The 22257-nt window shown below is 36.3% G+C and overlaps 2 pseudogenes across 1 annotated transcript; one reads left to right on the plus strand and one right to left on the minus strand.

The window, feature by feature from the left end:
• Nucleotides 1-2368: 2368 nt before the first annotated feature.
• On the minus strand, nt 2369-3706 carry LOC143633053 (uncharacterized; annotated as a pseudogene).
• A 2618-nt stretch (nt 3707-6324) lies between these two features.
• LOC143633065 (kinesin-like protein KIN-12D) lies at nt 6325-21776 on the plus strand (annotated as a pseudogene). Its single transcript, XR_013153622.1, has 37 exons — nt 6325-7056; nt 7151-7306; nt 7406-7489; nt 7604-7723; nt 7828-7941; nt 8021-8113; nt 8189-8349; nt 8436-8510; nt 8746-8834; nt 11347-11404; nt 11488-11551; nt 11642-11707; nt 11788-11937; nt 12180-12284; nt 12368-12603; nt 12693-12762; nt 12842-12892; nt 13095-13256; nt 13357-13467; nt 13711-14919; nt 14997-15326; nt 16117-17696; nt 17799-18167; nt 18254-18361; nt 18475-18596; nt 18684-18771; nt 18851-18925; nt 19024-19267; nt 19345-19440; nt 19549-19623; nt 20318-20376; nt 20451-20562; nt 20645-20752; nt 20841-21044; nt 21114-21179; nt 21437-21556; nt 21663-21776. The product of XR_013153622.1 is annotated as a kinesin-like protein KIN-12D (transcript).
• Nucleotides 21777-22257: the final 481 nt, after the last annotated feature.

Raw genomic sequence — 22257 nt, forward strand, 5'->3', positions numbered from 1 at the left:
GTCCGAAAACGACGAAACGGCTCGTGTTTTAGTAAACTTTTCGTCCGAAAACGACGAAACGGGCCTTTTTAGTAAACTTTTCGTTCAAAAACGCCGAAACGGGTCGTTTTTTAGTAAACTTTTCACTAAAAAACGTCGAAACGGCTCGTTTTTTAGTAAACTTTTCACTAAAAAACGACGAAACCGCTCGTTTTTTAGTAAACTTTTCACTAAAAACGACGAAACGGCTCGTTTTTTAGTAAACTTTCCGTCCGAAAACGACGAAACGGGCCGTTTTTTAGTAAACTTTTCATTCAAAAACGCCGAAACGGGCCGTTTTTTAGTAAACTTTTCACTATAAAACGACGAAACGGCTCGTTTTTTAGTAAACTTTTGGTTCAAAAACGACGAAACGGCTCGTTTTTTTAGTAAACTTTTGGTTCAAAAACGCCGAAACGGGCCGTTTTTTAGTAAACTTTTCGTTCAAAAACGACGAAACGACTAGTTTTTTAGTAAACTTTTCACTAAAAAATGACAAAACGGCTCGTTTTTTAGTAAACTTTTCACTAAAAAACGACGAAACTGGCCGTTTTTTAGTAAACTTTTCGTTAAAAAACGACGAAACGGCTCGTTTTTTAGTAAACTTTTCACTAAAAAACGACGAAACAGCTCGTTTTTTAGTAAACTTTTCACTAAAAAACGACGAAACGGGCCGTTTTTTAGTAAACTTTTCGTTCAAAAACGACGAAACGACTAGTTTTTTAGTAAACTTTTCACTAAAAAACGACGAAACGGCTCGTATTTTAGTAAACTTTTCGTCCGAAAACGACGAAACGGGTCGTTTTTTAGTAAACTTTTCACTATAAAACGATGAAACGGCTCGTTTTTTAGTAAACTTTTCACTAAAAAACGACGAAACCGCTTGTTTTTTAGTAAACTTTTCGTTCAAAAATGACGAAACGGGTCGTTTTTTATTGTAATTTTATCTCAAAATCGACGTAACGGGTCGTTTTTTATTGTAATTTTAGCTCAAAAACGACAAAACGGGTCGTTTTCTAGTAAACTATACGCCCGAAAACACCGAACCGACTCGTTTTTTAGTTATCCCAAAACCCGACCCCGAACACACAATGAACACAACCATTCTTTTATATATATTACACAATACATAAACACATAAACACATACACAAAACATAAACACATATATCAAACCACCCGAATTATAATCTTCGGGATTTTACGCGCCGACCCCGACCCCGAACACTACGGTAGGAGAAGCGGGTCGAGATTCCACGTTCTACGGAACGCCAAACGGACTTGACCGGCGACATTGACAACAATCCGGACGAAAATTCTCCGAATCCGAAACCGGATTCGGAGACTCAATGCAAGTGGGACTCCGATTAAACATGTGAACCGAATAATGAACACGAAAACCATTGTACGGCGGTGGATGGCGGCGTCGGATGTGGATGGGGATGGCTGCTCGGCGTCGGTGGTGGCGGCGTGGTTCGGTGTTGATGATGGAGATGGAGATTGCGATGGAAATGGCGTCCGTGATGGAGATGGCGTCGGTGATGGTGTTGTTTATGGTGATGGCGGTGATGGTGTTGGTGATGGGTGATGGTGATGGTGTGGTGTATATATATATAGATAGTGGGGAAATTGTGGGGAAAATGTAGGTGATTGAGTTGGGTAAGAAACGAATGAAGGAAAGAGGGAGGAAGGAGAGGTGGAGAAGGGGGAAGAGTATGGAGGAAGGAGGAAGAAGATAATACCTGGTGGTCGGACTGTCATTTTTCCCGCAAGCTGGTTTCTTCAAGCTTTTAAAAAATATAACTAACAGAGGGGCACAGATGTGACCGGCCAAATTTATATTTGTAAAAAGTCTAAAATACCCTTCAGCTCAACGGCCTTTAACGAAAATATTTAACGGATGGGCACAGACTGACCCGCCCAAATATCACAGTGGTCCATATTTCGTAAAATCTTTTTCAGTGGTTAACCTGTCGAACGTCGATATAAACCAGGGAGACAAAATGCAGATTTCTCTTTATTAAAATATAAAACTAACAAGTTTAAAGTATGTATATATTTTTAAGACTATCACCATCAACAATCTCACAATCTCAATCTCACATTATAAAATTAATTTCTCTCTCTTCAATCTACAAAATTTAACCCACTCCAATCTTTTACTCCCATTAACAACCCAATCTCATCCTTTTTTTATTAAATAAATTCAATTTATAATTAGTTTTGATTAACTATATAAATATAATTAAGTAATTATAATTTTTTTAAATATAAAAAACTTTAAATATATATATATATATATATATATATATATATATATATATTAATCAAACACATTTTATAAAATAGATAAAAATAAGTTACAATAGTAGCGTGAATTACAAAATTACACATATTAATGATACAAAACTACATACTTATTCATCAACACCAAATTTCTGCCATATATGTTCAATCAAATCGTTTTTTAGAATGTTATGAGCTTCTCTATTACGAAGTTGTGCCCTATTCGTCATATAACTGGATATGCTTGCAATTCGTTCAGTAGAGTATTGAAAGAGTGGTTCATCATCTTCACTAGAACTCCTTCGTTGTCGGTTTGTAGGCCTATCATTAAGAAATTCGGATGGATCATAATAGTTAAGGTACGTCTCCCGTTCATCCTCAACAATCATATTATGCATGATGATACATGCAATCATAACTTTCCCCATGGTATCTTTGTCCCACAACTTACATGGGTGATGTAGAAATGCAAAACGAGCTTGTAGAACACCAAATGCTCATTACACATCTTTTCTAGCGGCCTCTTGATGTTTAGCGAACAACTTGTGCTTTCGAAGCTGTGGACAAGTTATTGACTTGACAAATGCGGCCCATGAAGGATATATACCATCAGTAAGATAGTAAGCCATATTATAATCCCAACCATTCAAGACGTACCTCACATTTGGTGCCCAACCTGTCAACACATCATCAAAAATAGGAGATCTTTGGAGGACGTTAATGTCATTGCACGTACCCGGTGTTCCAAAGAACGCATGCCATATCTATAAGTCATATGATGCAACAGATTCCAAAATGATTGTTGGTTTACCGCTTCGACCTGCATATTGCCCAGCCCAAGCAGTGGGACAGTTTTTCCATTCCCAATGCATGCAGTCAATGCTACCAATCATACCTGGAAATCATCTTAAATCATCTTCATTGGGCCTTCTAAGGTATTCTTTACCAAAACATGAAATGACACCTTCAATGAACTTTAGAAGAGAATCCCTTGTTACAGTGTCACTCATTCTCAAATATTCATCTTGTGCATCTGTTGATGTCTCGTAAGCCAACACTCGCATAGCGCCGGTACATTTCTGCAAGTTTGAAAGGCCTTTTCTTCCTGTAGCATCACATCTTTGTTGAAAATATACATCATTTGCGGTAACAGCGGCCACTATACGGAGGAATAATGGTTTGCGCATTCGAAATCTACGCCGAAATGTGTCTTCACCATATGTTGGGCTGTCAACAAAGTAGTCTTTCATCAAACGTTCCTCCCCATGCTCGCGTTCACGATCACAATACCTTCTTCTTGATCTAGGAGGATGATCTCCTATGATCATATTTGGCATGCTTATCATAAATTCTGTAATTATGTAATCAAGTTGCCGATTTTGCTCAGCAACCCTAGCTTCCCATTCATCAAATACATTTGAGTTAGATGATACGGAACTCTCCGATGGGTAATCATTCAGAGACATTTTCCTAATACTTAAGAAAGGAAGAGTTATTATTGGATAATACTCTGTCAATATTATACTCTCATTTATATAGAATAATATTAACCTGATATTTGTATATTATTTATCTAAACAAAATCTAAGCATCCAGTAACATGGTGACACGTGGAAACAAAGATAATGTTTGGATATCTAGTTGATAACGCCAGATTATGTTATCTAAACAAAATCCAAGCAATGAGTAAAACAATGATACGTGGCAACGAAGATAATGTTGGATATGTAGTTGATAATGCCAGATTATTTTATATAAACAAAATCCAAGCAATGAGTAAAACCGTGACATGTGGCAACGAAGATAATGTTGGATATGTAGTTGATAATGCTAGATTATCTTATATATACAAAAAACTAAATATCCAGTAAAACGAAAATAATGTTGGATATATAGTACATATGCATTACAAACTAGTGAAATAGATTACATATGAAACATATTACATGCATAAAGTAAAACACACATACATAAAAACCAAATATATTACAAATGCATAACAAACCAACTAAAATTAAAACACAAGGTGAACCGGATTTAATTAGACGAACCCATAGAGCTTCCTCATCAGATGACGCTTCATCATTTCTTCTTCAGGCGACAACAACGGCTTTTGCAACAGTGCTGTCAACTGCATATGTTGCATTTCCTCCCTCTTCCCTTCCATTTCCTCCCGCTTCTTTTCTATTTGCTCTCGCTTCCTTTCTTCCTTTTCTTTTTCAAACTCGAGTCTTTTTTTCATGAGTTCAATTTCATCATTTCTAGTAAGGTTCAATACACGAAGCTGTTCAGTAAACTCCTCAGAAACCTTACCTTTTCCTTTTGCTTTACTTTTGGCTGCATCTCTACCTGTTGGACGCTGAATTATTGAACCACCACTACTTGGTGTGTCTGGGTTGGAATTGACATAGTCGCCTTCTTCGGTAGTCCTTGTTCTTTTTGTGCTTTCAGTGCTTTCTTCATCACACTTCACATTCAGGACGGGAATGTGTTACATCATGGTTAATCTGTAGATCCCACCTAGGGTGCTTACACATAACTTCATTAAAAACGACAGTGCCATTAAACTTTCCCCCATCTTGCTCGTAAATTTTATGAGCATTATTCTCAATTTTTTTCATGCTCATTCCACTTCTTCTTGCACGATATGCTGCCTTGTACGCACCAACCCATTTACTCCCATTTTCGCTAAGTCGACTAAAACGACCTTTTAATTGATTTGCATTCCTTATACCAAGCTTCTCTGGATTTTCTTCTCGAGCTGCATCGTACAACTTCCTTACTTCTTCCCAAAAATGTTTTTTTCGTTTTGTTTTTACCTTGAACTTTATCTTCACCAGCCAGAAACCAGGATGACATTAAAGCGACATCTTCATCAACATCCCACTTTCGGGGTTGGGTTTCTGAAATTTGTGAGGTATGTTGTGAAGTGTTTTCATTGACATGAACTTGAGTTGGATTTGAAAAAGGCTGAGAGTTTTCGTAGAATTGGGTATTGAGATAATCTTCAGAATCTCCAAGATTCATGTGAAAGTTTGAAAATTGATGATTCATTGTAGGAATATGAAATCAGATAGAGATGGAAGGTGTGAGTGAATATGAAAATTCTTATAATATTTATAGGGTAAAAATACGAATTTAGATATTTATTTTATTATGAACAGATAATGTTTGATTTTTTTAGATTATAAATCTTATCCAAAAAATCTGACTAACCAATAGAAAACTAGTGGTTCAAATAAGATAATTTAATAATGGTTAAAACTAAAATTTTATATAAAAAATACTATTTTTTAAACAAACTCCATTAATTTATATCGGAATGCTCACAAAAAAAACTAAGTAAGACCGTGTTTTTAGATTTTTTAAAAAAGTCAAATATAATAAGTTATAAAACAAAAACCAAAATATATATAAATAATTGTTATGAATTAAAAAGAAAAAATAAAATAAAAGCACATCCATTCATATGCTGACACGTGGCCATTATTGAAAAAAATATGGGATTGCAATCCCAACTACTGGACCGATCGGTTTGTCCCTTTCATGCCATTTTTTTTTCTTAATTGTTGAAATTGTAATCCTAAACCACAAATGGAAGTAGTCTAACGGCGACGTGCTGCATTAAATCAATATAATAAGTGCTTCTTTAGAAACAAGCATAAAGACATGAATATAAGAATTTAACAAACCGTTTGAATTCAAAACTAAAATAGGCTATAGCCGTTAAATCTCTCTTTCTTTATGGAGTATCATCAACCTTTATTTTTTCATTCCACCCTTTTACTTTAATCATATTTTCCAAACAAACCCTAACCCAAATTCAAATACTTAAAACCGCCATACCGTTACAACACCACACCCATTTTCAAATCCCATTTTCTTTCACAAAGTCAAACACTGCACCATAAAACATGGATTATTATTATTATTGTCTGCATTTGCAATCGATACAGTAATTTGAGCTCAAATCTATGAAATACAACCGTTCGATTTGATCGTTTTCGATTAAACAATTTCAGGAGTTGCTGCTAGATTCGGAATAATATTTCTCACTTCATCGGTCAGGTATGCGTCTTTCGATTACTTATTACTTGTTTCGGTTTCTCATTTAGTTTCAATATGAATCAGAATGCTGCGAGATTACAAGTTTTCGCGCCGGAGTTCGGGTAAAAGCCCTAATTTAGACGAACCGGAAAATGTACCAGAAAATGTGAAGGTTCGTGAAGTTTCGGTATCGCAGACGAGTTCGGATTCGTCGTCTAGGCCGCCGTTGAATGCAATTCAAGAAGCTGCGCAAAACCCTAGCAAAGTTAATAGGACACCGACTAAGGTCAATGGCGGTAGGCATTCGGAGTCCGTCATGCCGATGAGAACTCCCGAAAAGATAGGGGGTTTGGGTAAGAGTAGGTATGGGTGGGGTTCAGATTCGAGGAATGTGAATGTGAATGCGAATATGAATATGAATACGCCTAAGTCGTGTAGAACGGTTGGGAGAGCTTTGAGTTCGGGTTATTCGGAGGTTAATTCTACACAGAATACCCCTACAAAGAGTGTGAATAAGCCTCCGAATCCCGGGCTGCTTCATGGAGGTAGTTTAAAGCCGCCTGCTGGTGGAAGTGCTCGCGGTTATGGAAGCATTGCAGCTTTGTCTAGAGGTTCTCCGAGTACTTACGCTACTGTAAATACAGTTGAGGTGCCACATTTTGACCTCAAAGAAGATCCATCATTCTGGATGGACCATAATGTACAAGTGAGTTCCATTTTCAACATGATTACATTTGTAGTGATTTCAAGATAATTGGATGTAAATAAGATTTAGCTAATGTGATTTGCCTTTTTTTTAGGTTTTAATACGAATTCGTCCACTTAACAACATGGAGCTTAGTACTCATGGTTATAACCGGTGCTTAAAACAAGAAAGTGCACAAAGCGTGACCTTTGTAGGGCATCCGGAAACAAGATTTACCTTTGACCATGTTGCATGTGAAACTATCGACCAGGTACTATTGAGGAGCAGTGTCTAGTTTTTATTGTACATTGGCATGGTTTTTTCAACTGCAATATGCTCACATTAAATCATGAATTGTAAATTTGTGCAGGAAACACTTTTCAGGATGGCAGGTCTACCAATGGTAGAGAATTGCTTATCAGGTTATAATAGTTGTATCTTTGCGTATGGGCAGGTAATTTGATATGTGATTGGTTATTATTGGACAATAATATATCATAAAACTTAATAGTCTAGAAACAGATATAACTCTGTACATGCGTACTGAATTACTTGTTTACTCATGTAGACAGGAAGTGGAAAAACACACACCATGCTTGGTGAAATAAATGAGCTTGAAGTTAAACCTAGTCCCTATCGGGGAATGACTCCACGAATGTTTGAGTTCTTGTTTGCTAGAATAATTGCGGTAATTTTTCCATATTATTGATAAAAGTAGATTTTTGGTCACACACTTCATAAAGTTCATAAAGCAGTTTTACCTTAAAAATTCATTTTTCCACATATGTACAGGAAGAGGAAAGCCGTGTAGATGAAAGATTAACATATAATTGCAAGTGTTCATTTCTGGAGATATACAACGAGCAAATTACTGATCTCCTTGAACCTTCATCTACAAATTTGCAAGTAAGTTTAATCCTTAGTGACCTTACAAGTATTCTAACAATATGCTGTTGTTTCTTGTGCTAACTTAAATTCTTTTTAGCTACGGGAAGATGTTAAGAAGGGTGTTTATGTTGAAAATTTGACTGAAATTGAAGTTCACACTGTGGGTGATATTCTGAGGCTTCTAAGTCGGGTACTCTATGATCTCCTATATAGTGAATTACTTTATTATCTTTACTTTTTCTCTGATCACTGTGTTATTTTATAGGGTTCTGCAAACAGGAGAGTTGCTGCAACAAATATGAATAGAGAAAGCAGTCGTTCTCATTGTGTTTTTACATGTGTAATTGAAAGTAGGTGGGAGAAAGATTCAACTTCCAACCTACGATTTGCAAGGCTTAACCTCGTCGATGTAGCTGGTTCAGAAAGGTGTTGCATATGAATTTGACCAGTATTAATTTTACTAATTGTTTTTATTATGCCTTTTTGTGATCTGGCTTATCTTCTGCTAACAGGCAAAAAACTTCGGGTGCTGAAGGTGAGCGTTTAAAGGAGGCTGCAAACATAAACAAATCGTTATCCACTCTAGGGTATGAAAATCTTACATTGTGTTTTCTTCTTATTATGTTGAGATGGCTAGATGGAATAAGCCAAATCGAACCATTTATAAAAATCGACATGTTTGCAATTTTGCTAGCTTTTTTTATTCGTCTGATGTCCCATTAGAGATATAGGATAAGCCAAATCCAACCATTTATAAAAACGGTCAAAAGTCCATCTCTAATGTTTGTTTTCCGTTTTGTAATCACAATTTTACTTGTCCAGGCATGTAATAATGGTTCTAGTAGACGGTGCTCATGCAAGGACACGACATATTCCTTACAGAGACTCAAGACTGACATTTCTTCTACAGGTGAATACATAAGACCTACGTTTTCTATTTATGGTGAAATTTGGAATTTTTTTATAATTCGCTAATGCTTATGAAATATATTCTGCAGGACTCGTGTAAGGCCCCGTTCCCGGTAGCCTTACTTTAGCGTCGGATTTACTCATAAACACAGTTCTTACCAATCAGAGTTCATTAAAACTTTCGCGGAATATAAAAACTTTCATAAAACATTTCATAACAAAACACGTCTTGTCTTAAAACATCATTTTGTCTTTCAAAATTAACGAAACATTAAACTTAAACGTCTTGAGTCTTCCGATGCCAGCCTCTTATTCAGTGCCACGTGTCTCCTCAAGCGAGCTGCCTCATCCTACTCACCTGCGTGCATACTAAAAGTCAGCTACGCTGAGTGAGTTCTAGTTAATCGAACGCCATATAATACATACACATACATACATATCCGTAGATACATATCCATACTTCACTAGTTACCCTTCTGTTCTACGTACATACTTGCTACCATACGTACATACATATCTACAATCACTAACCTCAGTCTACCGAGAGTACGTTCATAGTCCGCCGTCTATACCTGTACTCAAGGTCGTGAACACGTAAAAGGTCCGCAGTCCTTACTTATGTTCACCATTTATGGTACGTACAAGGTCCGCGGTCCTTCCCTATACCATCATACATCTACAACACGTACAAGGTCACAGTCCTTCCCTATGTTGCGACCTAATTCATAGCACGTACGAGGTCCGCAGTCCTCCCCTATGCTACAATTACAGCACGTATAAGGTTCGCAGTCCTTTCCTATGCTGAAATACATCCACAACACGTACAAGGTCCACAGTCCTTCCCTATGTTGCAACCTAATTCATAGCACGTACGAGGTCCGCAGTCCTCCCCTATGCTACAAATACAGCACGTATAAGGTTCACAGTCCTTTCCTATGCTGACGCCTATCTACATTACGTATAAGGTCCGCAGTCCTTATCTACGTTACGTATAAGGTCCGCAGTCCTTATCTACGTTTACATCTATCATTTACATCACGTATAAGGCTCGCAGTCCTTAACTACGCCATCACCAGCCGATTCTATGTCCGACAGAAGCTAGAGGGATTTGCCATCCTAACTTACTATGTCGAACGTAGAACTCACATGCCATTCGTGTACCTATATACACATACATCACATATACAATAATTACATTATAACATAAGAACACTCTAGGCGTTCTTTACATCATTCATTTAACAACCATACCCCTTGTCGATACGTGCAATATCCGAAGATCGTTCACGCCCCGACAAGTATTCATTTGAAATATTCATACATCTTCGATATATAATATTCGTACCTTTATTTTTAACCTGACAATACACGCAATATCCGAAGATCGTTCGCGTACCGACAAGCAATCATTCATATCTATCACACATATCACATATGACATACACTTATCACTTAGGATAAATGTATTAACAACACATCGAGTATGCACAGAGCCCCGAAAACATAACAAGGAATGGGGCTAGAAACTCACCTGAACTCTGCTTCTTCCTCTGATAGCTGTAAATCCCTTCTTTAACTGAGCTCGGCTGACTGTATAAGTTACACGTATCAGTACTCGCCTGATCTAATCTGGCGGCCTAGTATTAGCTTACTTTTACTTATCGTTTATAATTTATTTTCTAATCGAACTTGGCTTTAGGCGAAGTTAAACCTTAGGCGAACTTAGCTTTAGGCGAAGTTATCATCAGGCGAACTTGGTTTTAGGCGAAGTTGTCATCAGGCGAACTTGGCTTTAGGCGAAGTTGCCATCAGGCGAACTTGGCTTTAGGCGAAGTTGCCATCAGGCGAACTTGGCTTTAGGCGAAGTTGTCATCAGGCGAACTTGGCTTTAGGCGAAGTTGCCATCAGGCGAACTTGGCCTCAGGCGAAGTTATCGCTTTGAAGGCGAAGTTGCCCAGTTGCAGGCGAAGTTGCCCAGTTCCGCCGATGTTTTGGTTTTCATCAATCATTTTGGCGATTTTAACACCCTTGTTATGGTTTAACATCACCCACTACGTTTCCCAACCGTTTCCGGTCGTTTATACACTATAAAGCTTGGATCTTTAAACTTCAAAGATCAAGAATCATACATTTTTGAGCTTGTTTGGATCTCGTTTACTTGTTTAATCACAACTAACCCTCACTCTCTCTCGGATCTGGCTCGGTTCTTCCCTCGGCCGGCGGCGGTGTTGGTGTGTGGTGTGTGTGTTTTGAGTGTTAGAGGATAGGATGAAATGAGTGATAGTTTAGGGTTTAGGGGATATTTATATCCCTTAAATCCCATGGACCTAAGGCCCATTCTCATTTAACCCATCTCCATTAATCCAAGTCCATAACCCATATCCGTTACCCAACACTAGCCCGACCCATACCAACTCCTACTCTATTTATTTATTTCCCGATAACCCGAGTAAACTTTCCCACTATTATTAAGTAATATAATTAATATCATTTTGGAAATTTTGGGATGTTACAACTCGTTAGGCGGAAATTCGAAAACAATGATAATTGCTAATGTCAGTCCCTCCATATGGTATGTTTGTACTTTGTATGTCTTATTTTTTTACTTGTGTTGAGAACCTTTAACTAACTTTTTTGTTTATTTGGATTTGTCAGTTCTGCCACTGAAACGTTAAACACTCTAAAGTTTGCGCAGCGTGCAAAACTTATTCAGAACAATGTAAGCGTTATAATATTTGATAAGAGTGATTATATTTGCACATTTATTCGTCTTAGTTTGAATATTTACATCATGTTTGTCATCTCATAGGCTGTGGTAAATGAAGATGCCTCAGAAGATGTTATGGCACTTCAACACCAGATACAACTTCTAAAGGCAAATCTTTTTTTGTTGTGACTGAATTCAATAAGATTAGACAATTCTATAGCAAATAAACTGTTTTTTTGTTTTAACAGGAAGAGCTTTCTGTCCTTAAGAGACAGAATGTATCCAGATCTTTAACATTTGGTCCAAAACTCATTGAAGAGACCAGACAAGAACACGAAAGTGATTTCGATAATACAATTGGTCACGAGAACAAAACCATGAGGGTTTCCTCTAAACAGGTATATTAATTTTGAATTTTTTTTTTGTTTCCCAACTAAAAGTTATAATTTTAGTGAATGTATGTTTTGATTCTAAGACAAAAAAGAAGTGACTTTGTGTCGGTATGAAAAAAAGTGAATTTGGTAATTGGTATACAACATGTAGGGTGATTAAAAAAATTGCAAACAGATTGCATTCTGTTATATATTTTTGTATACCTGTGTAGTGCTTTTAATTTACTTTTATTCATTATGTTCCTCAGCTAAGATCTTTAGAGACCTCTTTGACTGGAGCACTGAGGAGAGAGCAAATGTCAGAAACTGCTATTAAACAGCTTGAAGCAGAAATAGAACAGTTAAACCGTCTTGTAAGTGTTGTTTCTCCTATAGATTCAGAATTTACATTTGGTGCGTATGGGTTTTGATATTTAAAATGAAATTTCGTGTGTAGGTTCGTCAAAGGGAAGAGGACAATAAGTGCACCAAGATGATGCTGAAGTTTAGAGAAGTTAAAATTCAAAGGATGGAGTCTGTTGTTTCTGGATCAATACCTGCTGACTCATACCTGCTAGAAGAAAATAAGATGCTTATTGAAGAAATTCAGATGCTTCATGCAAAAGTTGATAGGAATCCAGAAGTTATGTGATTTGCTTTGGAAAACATTAGGCTTCTTGAACAAGTTAGAAGGTATATTAAACACAGAACAAAATTTTTACAATAAAAGAATAAAAATATGTTGTTGTACTCATCACTCATGTATTGCGTTTCATTTTTAGATTGCAAGATTTTTACGAAGAAGGGGAGAGAGAAATGTTGTTAACTGAAATATCTGAACTAAGGAATCAGGTACTTGTACATGTGTATTTTATTTCAAAACTCTTGATTCTGCTGTATTGTAGCTTAGTAACTAAAATTGTTTTGGCAGTTGGTTCTTGCTCTTGATGAGAACTCCAAGCAAGATGATCATACACAAAAGGTAAGATATGAAAATTTTGATTTTTTACTTATCTATCATCTTTAGACTTTAGACACTCATATATAATTTGATAATGGATACAGGAAACTGCAGATGACACTAAAGAAAACATCCCTCTTCAATTGGAGGTTGCACTATCTTTTCTTGATAAGTTATGAAAGCTTATCATCTGTTTAATGTTGCATTTTCTATCTGATTTCAGTTAGAAAGGAGCCATGAAGAGCTAGAGAAATGTAGGAACAACCTAAATTCTTGCTTACAGCAAAATGCGAAACTCCGCAGGGAAATTGAGGATCTAAATGCTTTACTAGGAAACCAGAAATCTGCAGTGCATGAGCATGATGATGGTATTGAGGTCATAAAGGTAACGTTTAGTTGTGAAATATATTATGCGCAAATTTGATCTGGCTTGACGTATAGGTTCTTTTGGTAAGTACTAAGCAGTATATGATGTTGTTTTTCAGGAGCCCATTTTGGAAGCTTCTTCTGTAGATAATCGGTCATTGCATACAACCCAAAAGACATCTGAAACTCACACGGAGCATCCTGAAGAAGATATGGATATGCAAGTGGACGTAAGCTTCTATTTATTGTTAACTGAATGTTCATTATTTAGTTGAAAGTTGTTGAGAAAAGTGTATTGTAAATTGTAATGAATTGATGTCAGATATTAGTAAAAATAGGCAGCAATGGTATTTCCATATACAAAATAAAAGGCAATAACTATAACATACTCAAAACATGTAAGTCTGCAGAAAAGAATCAATAGAAGTTAAGTAGCATATTTGATTTGATTGGATTATTACATATTGTTTCAGGGGTCCATACAGTTGTCTCATACACTTGTAAAGAACAATGAGGATCCTGCAAAGTACATTGAAGAAGTCATAAATCTTCAACTGAAAGTAGACATTCTACAGACAAGTTTAAAGGAAGAGAGCTCGTATTGTAAGGAAATTGAGGAACAATATGTCTTACTAACGAAACAATATAAAGATTTGAAGGATGAGCTCGAGGATGCAAAATCTGTAATCGAGGCTCTTGACACTCAACAACTAATGTCTATCAACGAGCTTGAAGATCTTAGAAATAATAATAACATATTTTCTCAAGAACTGCATGAAAAAGAACTTCAAATCAAGTCTTTGAATGATAAGATTCTTATTCAAGAGTCAATGCACTTGCCACCATCATCAAATGAAGCAGATCGTGTTCAAGAAAAGATGATCACGATGCAGGATTCTCTTGAAAATGCTAGGAGAACAAATAAATGGTACAAAACTGAACGTGAATGTAATGCTGTTAATGAAGAAGAAATGGATGAAGTGAGGAAACAAGTCGAGGCTGAAACTGCTGAGGTCATCGTTTGTTTGCAAGAAGAGTTAAGCAGTCTTCAGGAGAAACTGCTTGACAGTAGCACTAAAGAATCCGAGCTCAAACAAGAGTTGGACATTTTGCAAGCGAAGTTGACTACCATGACTGAATGCAATGAAGCTTTAAGGGAAAGCTATGAAGAAAAAGAAAGAGAACTGAACCTGTTGACTAATGAGATCCAGGAGGTTCTTACTATGGGTCACGAGGCACTTGATGATGCCTTAAATGATCTTGATGATGTTACTATCAGTGAGCAATTACAAATGATCACAAAAAACATCTTTGAAAAAGATTCAAGAATAAAGGAACTAAATTTGTGTTTAGAAGACGCGAAAAACAAAGGTACCGAAATGGAGGGCATGCTGAGGTCATTAAAAGGGGCAACTTTAGTTATGTCAGAAGCACACCAACACGATTGCAATGAAAAGGATAAAGTAATCTCTCAGCTGTCATCACGGTTGAGTGAAAAAAGTTGTATGATAGAGCAGTTAAATCATGCAATTAAAGAAAAAGAACAGCAAATCAAGAAGATATCAGATTGTGCAACAGGTGCGGTTGTGATCGTGGACAGGTTTTCTGAAATTAAAGACGGCTTTCAAACGACATTGACACTGAAAGAAGCGGAGCTTGAAAAAATAAAAAAAGTTCACATGGTAACATTTTTAACAAACTGATTAGATATATGCTTTAAGTTTCAAGTTTTAGTATTGTGCTTATGAAACATTTATAGGTTCAGACTTGCAGGAGTTCAAGAGATGTGAGTCGCAGGGATGACACCATTAGTCTTTTGAAGAAGGAGCTTGAGACTGCACTCAAGAGTCTTGATGGAGTGAAAGCCGAGATGGCTAGATTATGTTCTGAGAAAGAAGTAATTAGGCTTTCTGAGAAACAGAGTCGCCAAAGTATTGAAGTCCTTGTGCCACATGTTCTTGCATTACAAACTACTGTAGACAGTTTTGAAAAACAAACTGAAGTAGCAATGGTTTCTTTGGATCACAAGATTCAAACTGTTGAAGGAATTTTACAGGAATCATGCAAATCCTGCCACCAGAAAAGAAAGGTACATCTCCTTTACATATAATGCTGAAATTTATTCACACCAAGAAATTGTAACGTTTGTTGCTCGTTATTTTTAGTTGGAACGTAGAATGTAAGGTAGAGGTGCACATCGAAACAATTTGGGATCCGAAACCATTTTCCAAACCAAAACTGACCCAACCCAGAAATCGTGTTGAAACTGGTTATGTCTCGGTTTGTTATATGTTTGAGAACTCCTCCGTTGAGAGCAGTTTGAAACAGTTAAAACCGATCCAATTCGGTTTAAAAACCGGTTTCAAACAGATCTGACCCTTTTCCCCTTATAAACTGGTTGGGGCCAAACCGGTTTTGACTAGCCTTGACTCGACTCGATCCGGTTTGGGCCCAAAATCGGTTTTGTCCATCTTTATGTTAAGGTTTTAAAATAGGCAGGTATCTTGAGTTTGGAAATGAATCAAATTGAGTTGGGCTGATCCAGAATATCTTTTTGTCCAATTTATTTTCTTTTTCTATAAATGTCTAATGTATCAGATACGGTTATAAAAGACTAAAAGTTGTATACTATCATTAGTAATCTATAACTTTTATTAAAATGATTTAGGATTTTTTTGCATTAAAGCACCTTGGACTACTTGGTGATCAAATATAACCAAAATAATTCATTGAGCGTAACCTCTAGATGTATAAAGTAGCAGAGCATGTTCAAACCATTGTTCTTATGTTGTGGTCTCAATGATACATGTGTTTTACTTCTTTCCATTTTCTCCATTGTGGCATTTTTCCAAAGTGACTGACATTTTTAATGCACACAGTTTTACGAGCATGAACTTATGGACGCCAAGGTGAATGCAGCACAACAAGCAGCAGAATCATCTTGTGTCTATGCCAAATTTGCAGAGGCCCAATACACCATCAAAGAAGCAGACGTTATGATCAACGAGCTACTGATTGCAAATGAATCCATGAAGCTAGACATTGAATCTCTGAAGAACAAAGAGGTTATTTTAATGAATGAGAGGGATATGATTTTGCAACAGTTTGAAGCTGATACTATGGGAATGAAGAAGGAAATAGAGGAGCTCGAGGGTATGATTTTTCAGACCCATTGTGTTGTAGATAAAGATCTGATTCCAGTAGCCTCTGATTTTCTGTGCATCAAGTCTCAAATTCAAGACTCTAGCAAGTTAATTCAGTCATGGATTGAAGACATATGGTCTGAGATAATTGCAAAAGACTGCGTTGTCTCTGTTTTACGTGTCTGTCACATGGGAATACTTCTGGAAATGGTAGCTGGATTAAATGCAGAGAACGGGCTCCTTAACCACGGGTTATGCAAGTCAAGTTCTCTAGTGTCACAATTAAGGGAACACAATTCCAAGTCAAGACATGAGCTAGAAATGTGCAGAAAAGTTCAAGGGAAGTTATTGGCTGACATCAAGAATAGTTTCGATCGTGTGTCAAAGGGTACAGAAGAAACTGATATTCTTTCTGTCAAGCTAGCAACTTTTGAGGAAAAGATACTAAATTTACAGGATCAAGAAGAAGCAATGGTGGAAAGATCAAAATGCATGGGATCTGAGCTTTCTGCTCTAGTGAAGGAATTAGATGCCATGGATAAACTGATTTGTTCATGGTGGATTCGTTAGAGAAAGACATCAGGCTCATTATTCTGTCAGCAAAACTGAAAGAAGAAGACTCACAAACAAAGGATCTTGAGAAAGAGAATAAAAACCTGTGTATTGTTATCGAGAAGTTTAAGGAGGACATGATTACATCCAATATGGATATCCAATCGAAAGATTCCATCTTGTTAGACAAAGAGGCTGAGGTTGCCTTTTTGCACACAGAAATTAAGGAAAAAGAAAGGAAAATGCTTGAAAAAAGTCAAAGTCTTGATGTGTTGTCATGCAAATTCAAAGAGCAGTTGGAAATTAAAGATAAGGAGCTGAGGAACATGAGGCTACATGAGGAGGATTTGAAATCTGCCCTCAGACAACGTGAAGCGTCTAATGATTTACACGCAAAAGAGTGTGTTAATTTGATGAGTACTATGGATAAGAAGACTAACAAAGTGTTAAGTTTATTAAGTGAGAAAATTGTATCACTTGAGCAAAAATTTGAAGAAATTAGTGGGAGTTCTGAAGATACGAGTATGTGTATAGAAGAACTCAAGTGTTTAGAAAGTCATGCTAAATATTTGATTTCTGAAAACTTGAATCTTCAATGTGAGATGGACATGAAGGAGGAAGTTCTTGAAAGTTTGAAAGCTTCTTTGGAGGTTTTAGAGGATGAGCTACGGTTGTTGAAGGAGTTCTCATCTAATAAACAGGATCAGAAAGATGAAATTGAAGAACTTAAAGCTTCTTTTGAAGTTTTAAAGGATGAGCAAAAAGCAAAGTGCTTTTTGAGATTGAGAAACTGACAGAAAGCTGAAAGCTGCAACAATTACCATGCTTGAATCTCAAAAAGCAAAGTGCTTGAATCTCAACTAAAGGTGAAAGCTGCAACAATTACCATGCTTGAAGCAGATGTTTCAAGAGAGAGTGATTTGGTAAAATCACTATTTTCTGAGATTGAGAAACTGACAGAAAGTGTTAAAGATGCTTTGAAAGCTAAAGAGATGTGTGAAATGGAGTTGGTTGAAGCAAAGGAAGTTAATGAGAGCTTGGAAATGGAGTTGGTTCAGTTGAAATCTGATATTTCTGAAATGAATAAACTGGTTGAATTAAGAGCCATTGATCTAAAGAGTGTTGGTTGTAAAAGGGATAATCTCCACAACCAACTTCTTGAACTAAGAAAGGAGTTAGAGATGGCACAAGCACTTGCTGAAGAAAATGAAGCAATTGCTACAGAAGCCAAACAGGTAGTTTATTTCAGTATTATTCAAGTTTGGTAGCTCTTTAACTTGTAAAAATCTCATTTATAATATATTTCATTTAAACCGTTTAGATGGCTGAGATGAGTAGACTGCACGCTGAAGAGAAAGACGAAGAGGTGAAGTTATATGAGAAATCTGTTGAAGAGCTTGAGTTTATTGTGAATGCCCTTGAGAGCCAGGTGAGCGTTAACTAATATTTCAACATTATTTGGGGGGGGGGGGGGGGGGACTTTACAGTTTACATAACCTCTTTCAATGTTATCATGATGGTGCTGATTTGTTGTATGCTTAGGTTGACATGGTCAAAGAAGAGGCTGAAAGGCAACGATTGCAATGAGAGGAACTAGAAGTAGAGTTTCAAGCTTTTAAACAGCAGATCCACACGGTCCAAAGTAATGACTCGGACATAAAAAGGTTCGATAACATAAGTGATATTATGATATGAGCAAGAAGTATATTAGTTGCTTACTTTTTCTGACACGTGGATTTTGAGTCTTACAGACTTCTAGATGAAAAAGAAAAGTGTCTTCAAGAGGCCCTTCAACATGTCCAAGTTCTGGAGAAGGAGATTGCCTCCAAGGATACAGAGGTTTCTTTTTAAACTTTTTTGCTTAAATATTTGTATAGATTTTATGTCATAACCGCTTTCATGTTTTCCATTTTTGTAGATTCTCCAACATAAAGCTCACATCAGTGAGCTCAATCTGCATGCTGAAGCTCAAGCTAGAGAGTATAAACAAACGGTAAATGAAAGATGTTCGAAATTTCTAATATTTTGGGAATTAGAAGATCATTTTCTCATGTTTTTAATATTTTGTGTTATCTTGATTCTGGAAAACAGTTTAAGACACTGGAGGCAATGGCTGATCAAGTTAAATCTGATAATTCTGCTCCATTAATCTCAAATTCACCATCAAAGAAGCTAGAAAAGAATGCATCAAGAACAAGGGGTTCTGGTTCTCCTTTTAAATGCATTGGTATAGGTTTAGTACAACAAATGAAGTCTGAGAGAGACGAAGAGCTTGCAGCTGCAAAACGTAAAAATTGAAGAGCTTGAGACGTTGGCTGCTGATCGGCAAAAAGAGGCATGGTTTTTCAACATTAATATTAAAAATTCCATTTTTTTGCTGGTATCACGTCTTATATGCATTTTTATTTTCAGATATTTGCATTGAATGCAAAGTTGGCTATGTCTGGGAGCATGACTCATGATGTGTTGCGTGATTTATTGGGCATAAAGGACATGACTACTTATTCGGTAGAAATCTATATAAACTTGTTTCTTATTATACTCCAATGCAAAGTGTGTTTTGGGTTTTTAAGGTTAATCTTTAACCCCTCGTGGTATGTTTGTGTTTAATGACAGTCTTTAGTAAACGGCCACCAAATTGAGGAAATAAACGAAAAGGTTCAGATTCATAATGCTGAGGTACAATTCAAGGTATACTCTTCTTCTCACAAAATATTTGATGTTTTTATCCTCTGGGTCTAAATGACCCGAGAAAATGGTGTATATGAGTTGTTAGAGATATCTATTTGTAGAATAATGTTTGATGTAGGGCATTAAACGAACCGAACGGACCTTGTTCATGTTCGTTCGTTAAGCATTTATCGGACAAACGGACGTTTCATGAACACAAAATTAACGGAATTTGTTGTTTGTGGTTCATTAAGATTTTGTTCGTATTTGTTCCTTAATTTCTTAAACGAACATAAGCAAACAAACGGAAAAATCAAAAGTTCAAAACTCAACTCAAGCATTAGACATTATCACCCAACATGATAAACTAATAAATATATAAAAATTAAAAATATATATATAAAACCTTTCCTTACCGAATATAAACATATGAACATGAACAAATGTAAACGAAGGAACATAAACGAGCGTAAATGAACGAACATAAACGAACACAATAAAACAAACATGACCTATGTTCATGTTTGTTCATTTAATGAACCAAACGGAATTTCTTGTTTATGTTTGTTCATTTATTAAATGAACGAACGTAAATCAACTTCCCACCAAACAATTCACGAACGGTTTGTTGAGTGTTCGTCGTTTATAGCCCTTGATTAAAAATATCCTGAAATTCAGTTTCTGTAACATCATTGGCATTTCTTTATTATTACAGGAAGAGGAGGTTAACAAACTAAAGAAACAACTGAATGAATTCGTCATTGAACGAAAAGGGTAAAATAGGCATTTTGGTAACACTGCTTTGATTTGAGGACATTAACATTAACATAGTTATTTTGTATAACTAGGTGGCTGGAGGAAATTGAAAGAAAACAAGGTGAGATGATTGCAGCACAGGTGGCGTTAGAACAACTCCGTCAAAGAGATCGGTTACTTTCAACCGAAAACAACTTGTTCAAGGTTTGAAATCCTAAATAAATACTCTTGGTGCATTTTAATTTCTTCTAGCATACTTATGCTAACTTGCTCTTCATATTTCTAGACTGAAATTAGTAATCACAAGAAGGTGATTGAACTTGAAACCGAAGTAACCAAGTTATCAGGCCAACAAAATCTTCAACAAAGAATTCACCATCATACCAAAATAAAGGTAAATCCCATTTCTTAATAGCAGTTTGGTCATAAATGGCATTTCCATCGATAAGCTTTTTTATTTCATTTTTAAGTAATAATTACAGGAGGAGAACAATGAAGAACTGAGTCGTAAGCTGAAAAGAAGTGATGTTATACTAAAAGCTCAGAATGAAGAACTGAGTCGTAAGCTGAAAAGAAGTGATGTTATCCTAAACCGTGTTAAGGGAGAACTTGCTAACCTACGTGCAGCCCACGGGAAGAAAGCATATTATGTGGAAACTGAGCTACAACTTGCTGAAAATCTTAAGGTCTTTATCCAGATCATGATCTTAAATTCTAAACAAATTTTAACTTATATTTTGGTTTAACTGTTACAGGCAACTGAAGAAGAGAGGGACCAGTTAGCTGGGAAGTTGGCAGCCTTATGCACCAGCATTTTAAAGGTTAGTCTAGTATATAATAATTATATAGTTATTAGTGTGTTATTATTAGGTTTATTAGCATATGACCCACCCGATCATCTCCATTCCACCCCTACCCTCAGGAGGAAACCCATCATATGTGAGAAAACTCGTTGGCCCAACTTGGAACCCCCTATTTTTTTAACCCTTTTGACCTGTTTCCTTTAAAGCTATTTTCTTTCATTATTTGTTATGATAGTCAACTTATATTAAAGAGAAAAAATACATATATTCAACAGGCAGCTGGAGTGAACGGGCCAACATTCAATGTTAGTGTTAGCATGGCCGAAGAAGCGTTGGAACAGTTCGAGAGCCGTGTGGCGACACTGGAAAGGGACTTACATGATATGCAATACAAGGTATAATATATTATATATATAATCACTGCTCTTTTGGGTTGACTAACAATCATTAGTCAACTTCAAGTCTATGAGAAACTAATGCATTTGTGAATGGATTTAACAGAATCGGATCAGTAATGAACGGGCAAGATTGTCTGAACTCATGCCACAAATATCAGATGAAAGCAGCAGATCTTCCACTCGTAGTCCGTTTCTTTCTTCTTTAGATCGGTAAAGATCATAACATAAGTTGAACTGTAAAATTCAAGATTTCTTGAAAAGGACTTACATGTTGTATAGTTACTGTGAAATAGGCTCACTCATCATGAATGTTTGTAATTTGTATATAGAACATATGTAAAATCCGAATTCGGTTTTGTATGTTTTCAAGTTCATAACTTTTAATGAGATAAAGGCTTTGTGTATGAAAAGGTTTGTGTCTCTATTGCCTTGCCTATTGTATGAAATATAAGTTGCAATAAGTGGAACCAAAAAAATTGAGTGAAGTGCCATTTTAGTACATGTGGTTTGATTAACTATGCAACTTTAGTACTTTTTTTGAATTTTTCGCAACTGGCTACTCCATGTTTCAAAAACTGGTCATTTTAGTACTTTTTCGTAACCCAGTTTAATTTGTCTGTTAAGTCAAGGGCATAATGGTAACTTTAGTTATTTTATTTATTTTCTTTTTTCTTTTAAGCTTCTTCCCTTCCCCTTTA

This window comes from Bidens hawaiensis, unplaced genomic scaffold, assembly GCF_021521415.1.
Source record: "Bidens hawaiensis isolate Kalapana, Puna unplaced genomic scaffold, B.hawaiensis_p1.1 tig00006607_1, whole genome shotgun sequence".
NCBI lineage: Eukaryota > Viridiplantae > Streptophyta > Magnoliopsida > Asterales > Asteraceae > Bidens > Bidens hawaiensis.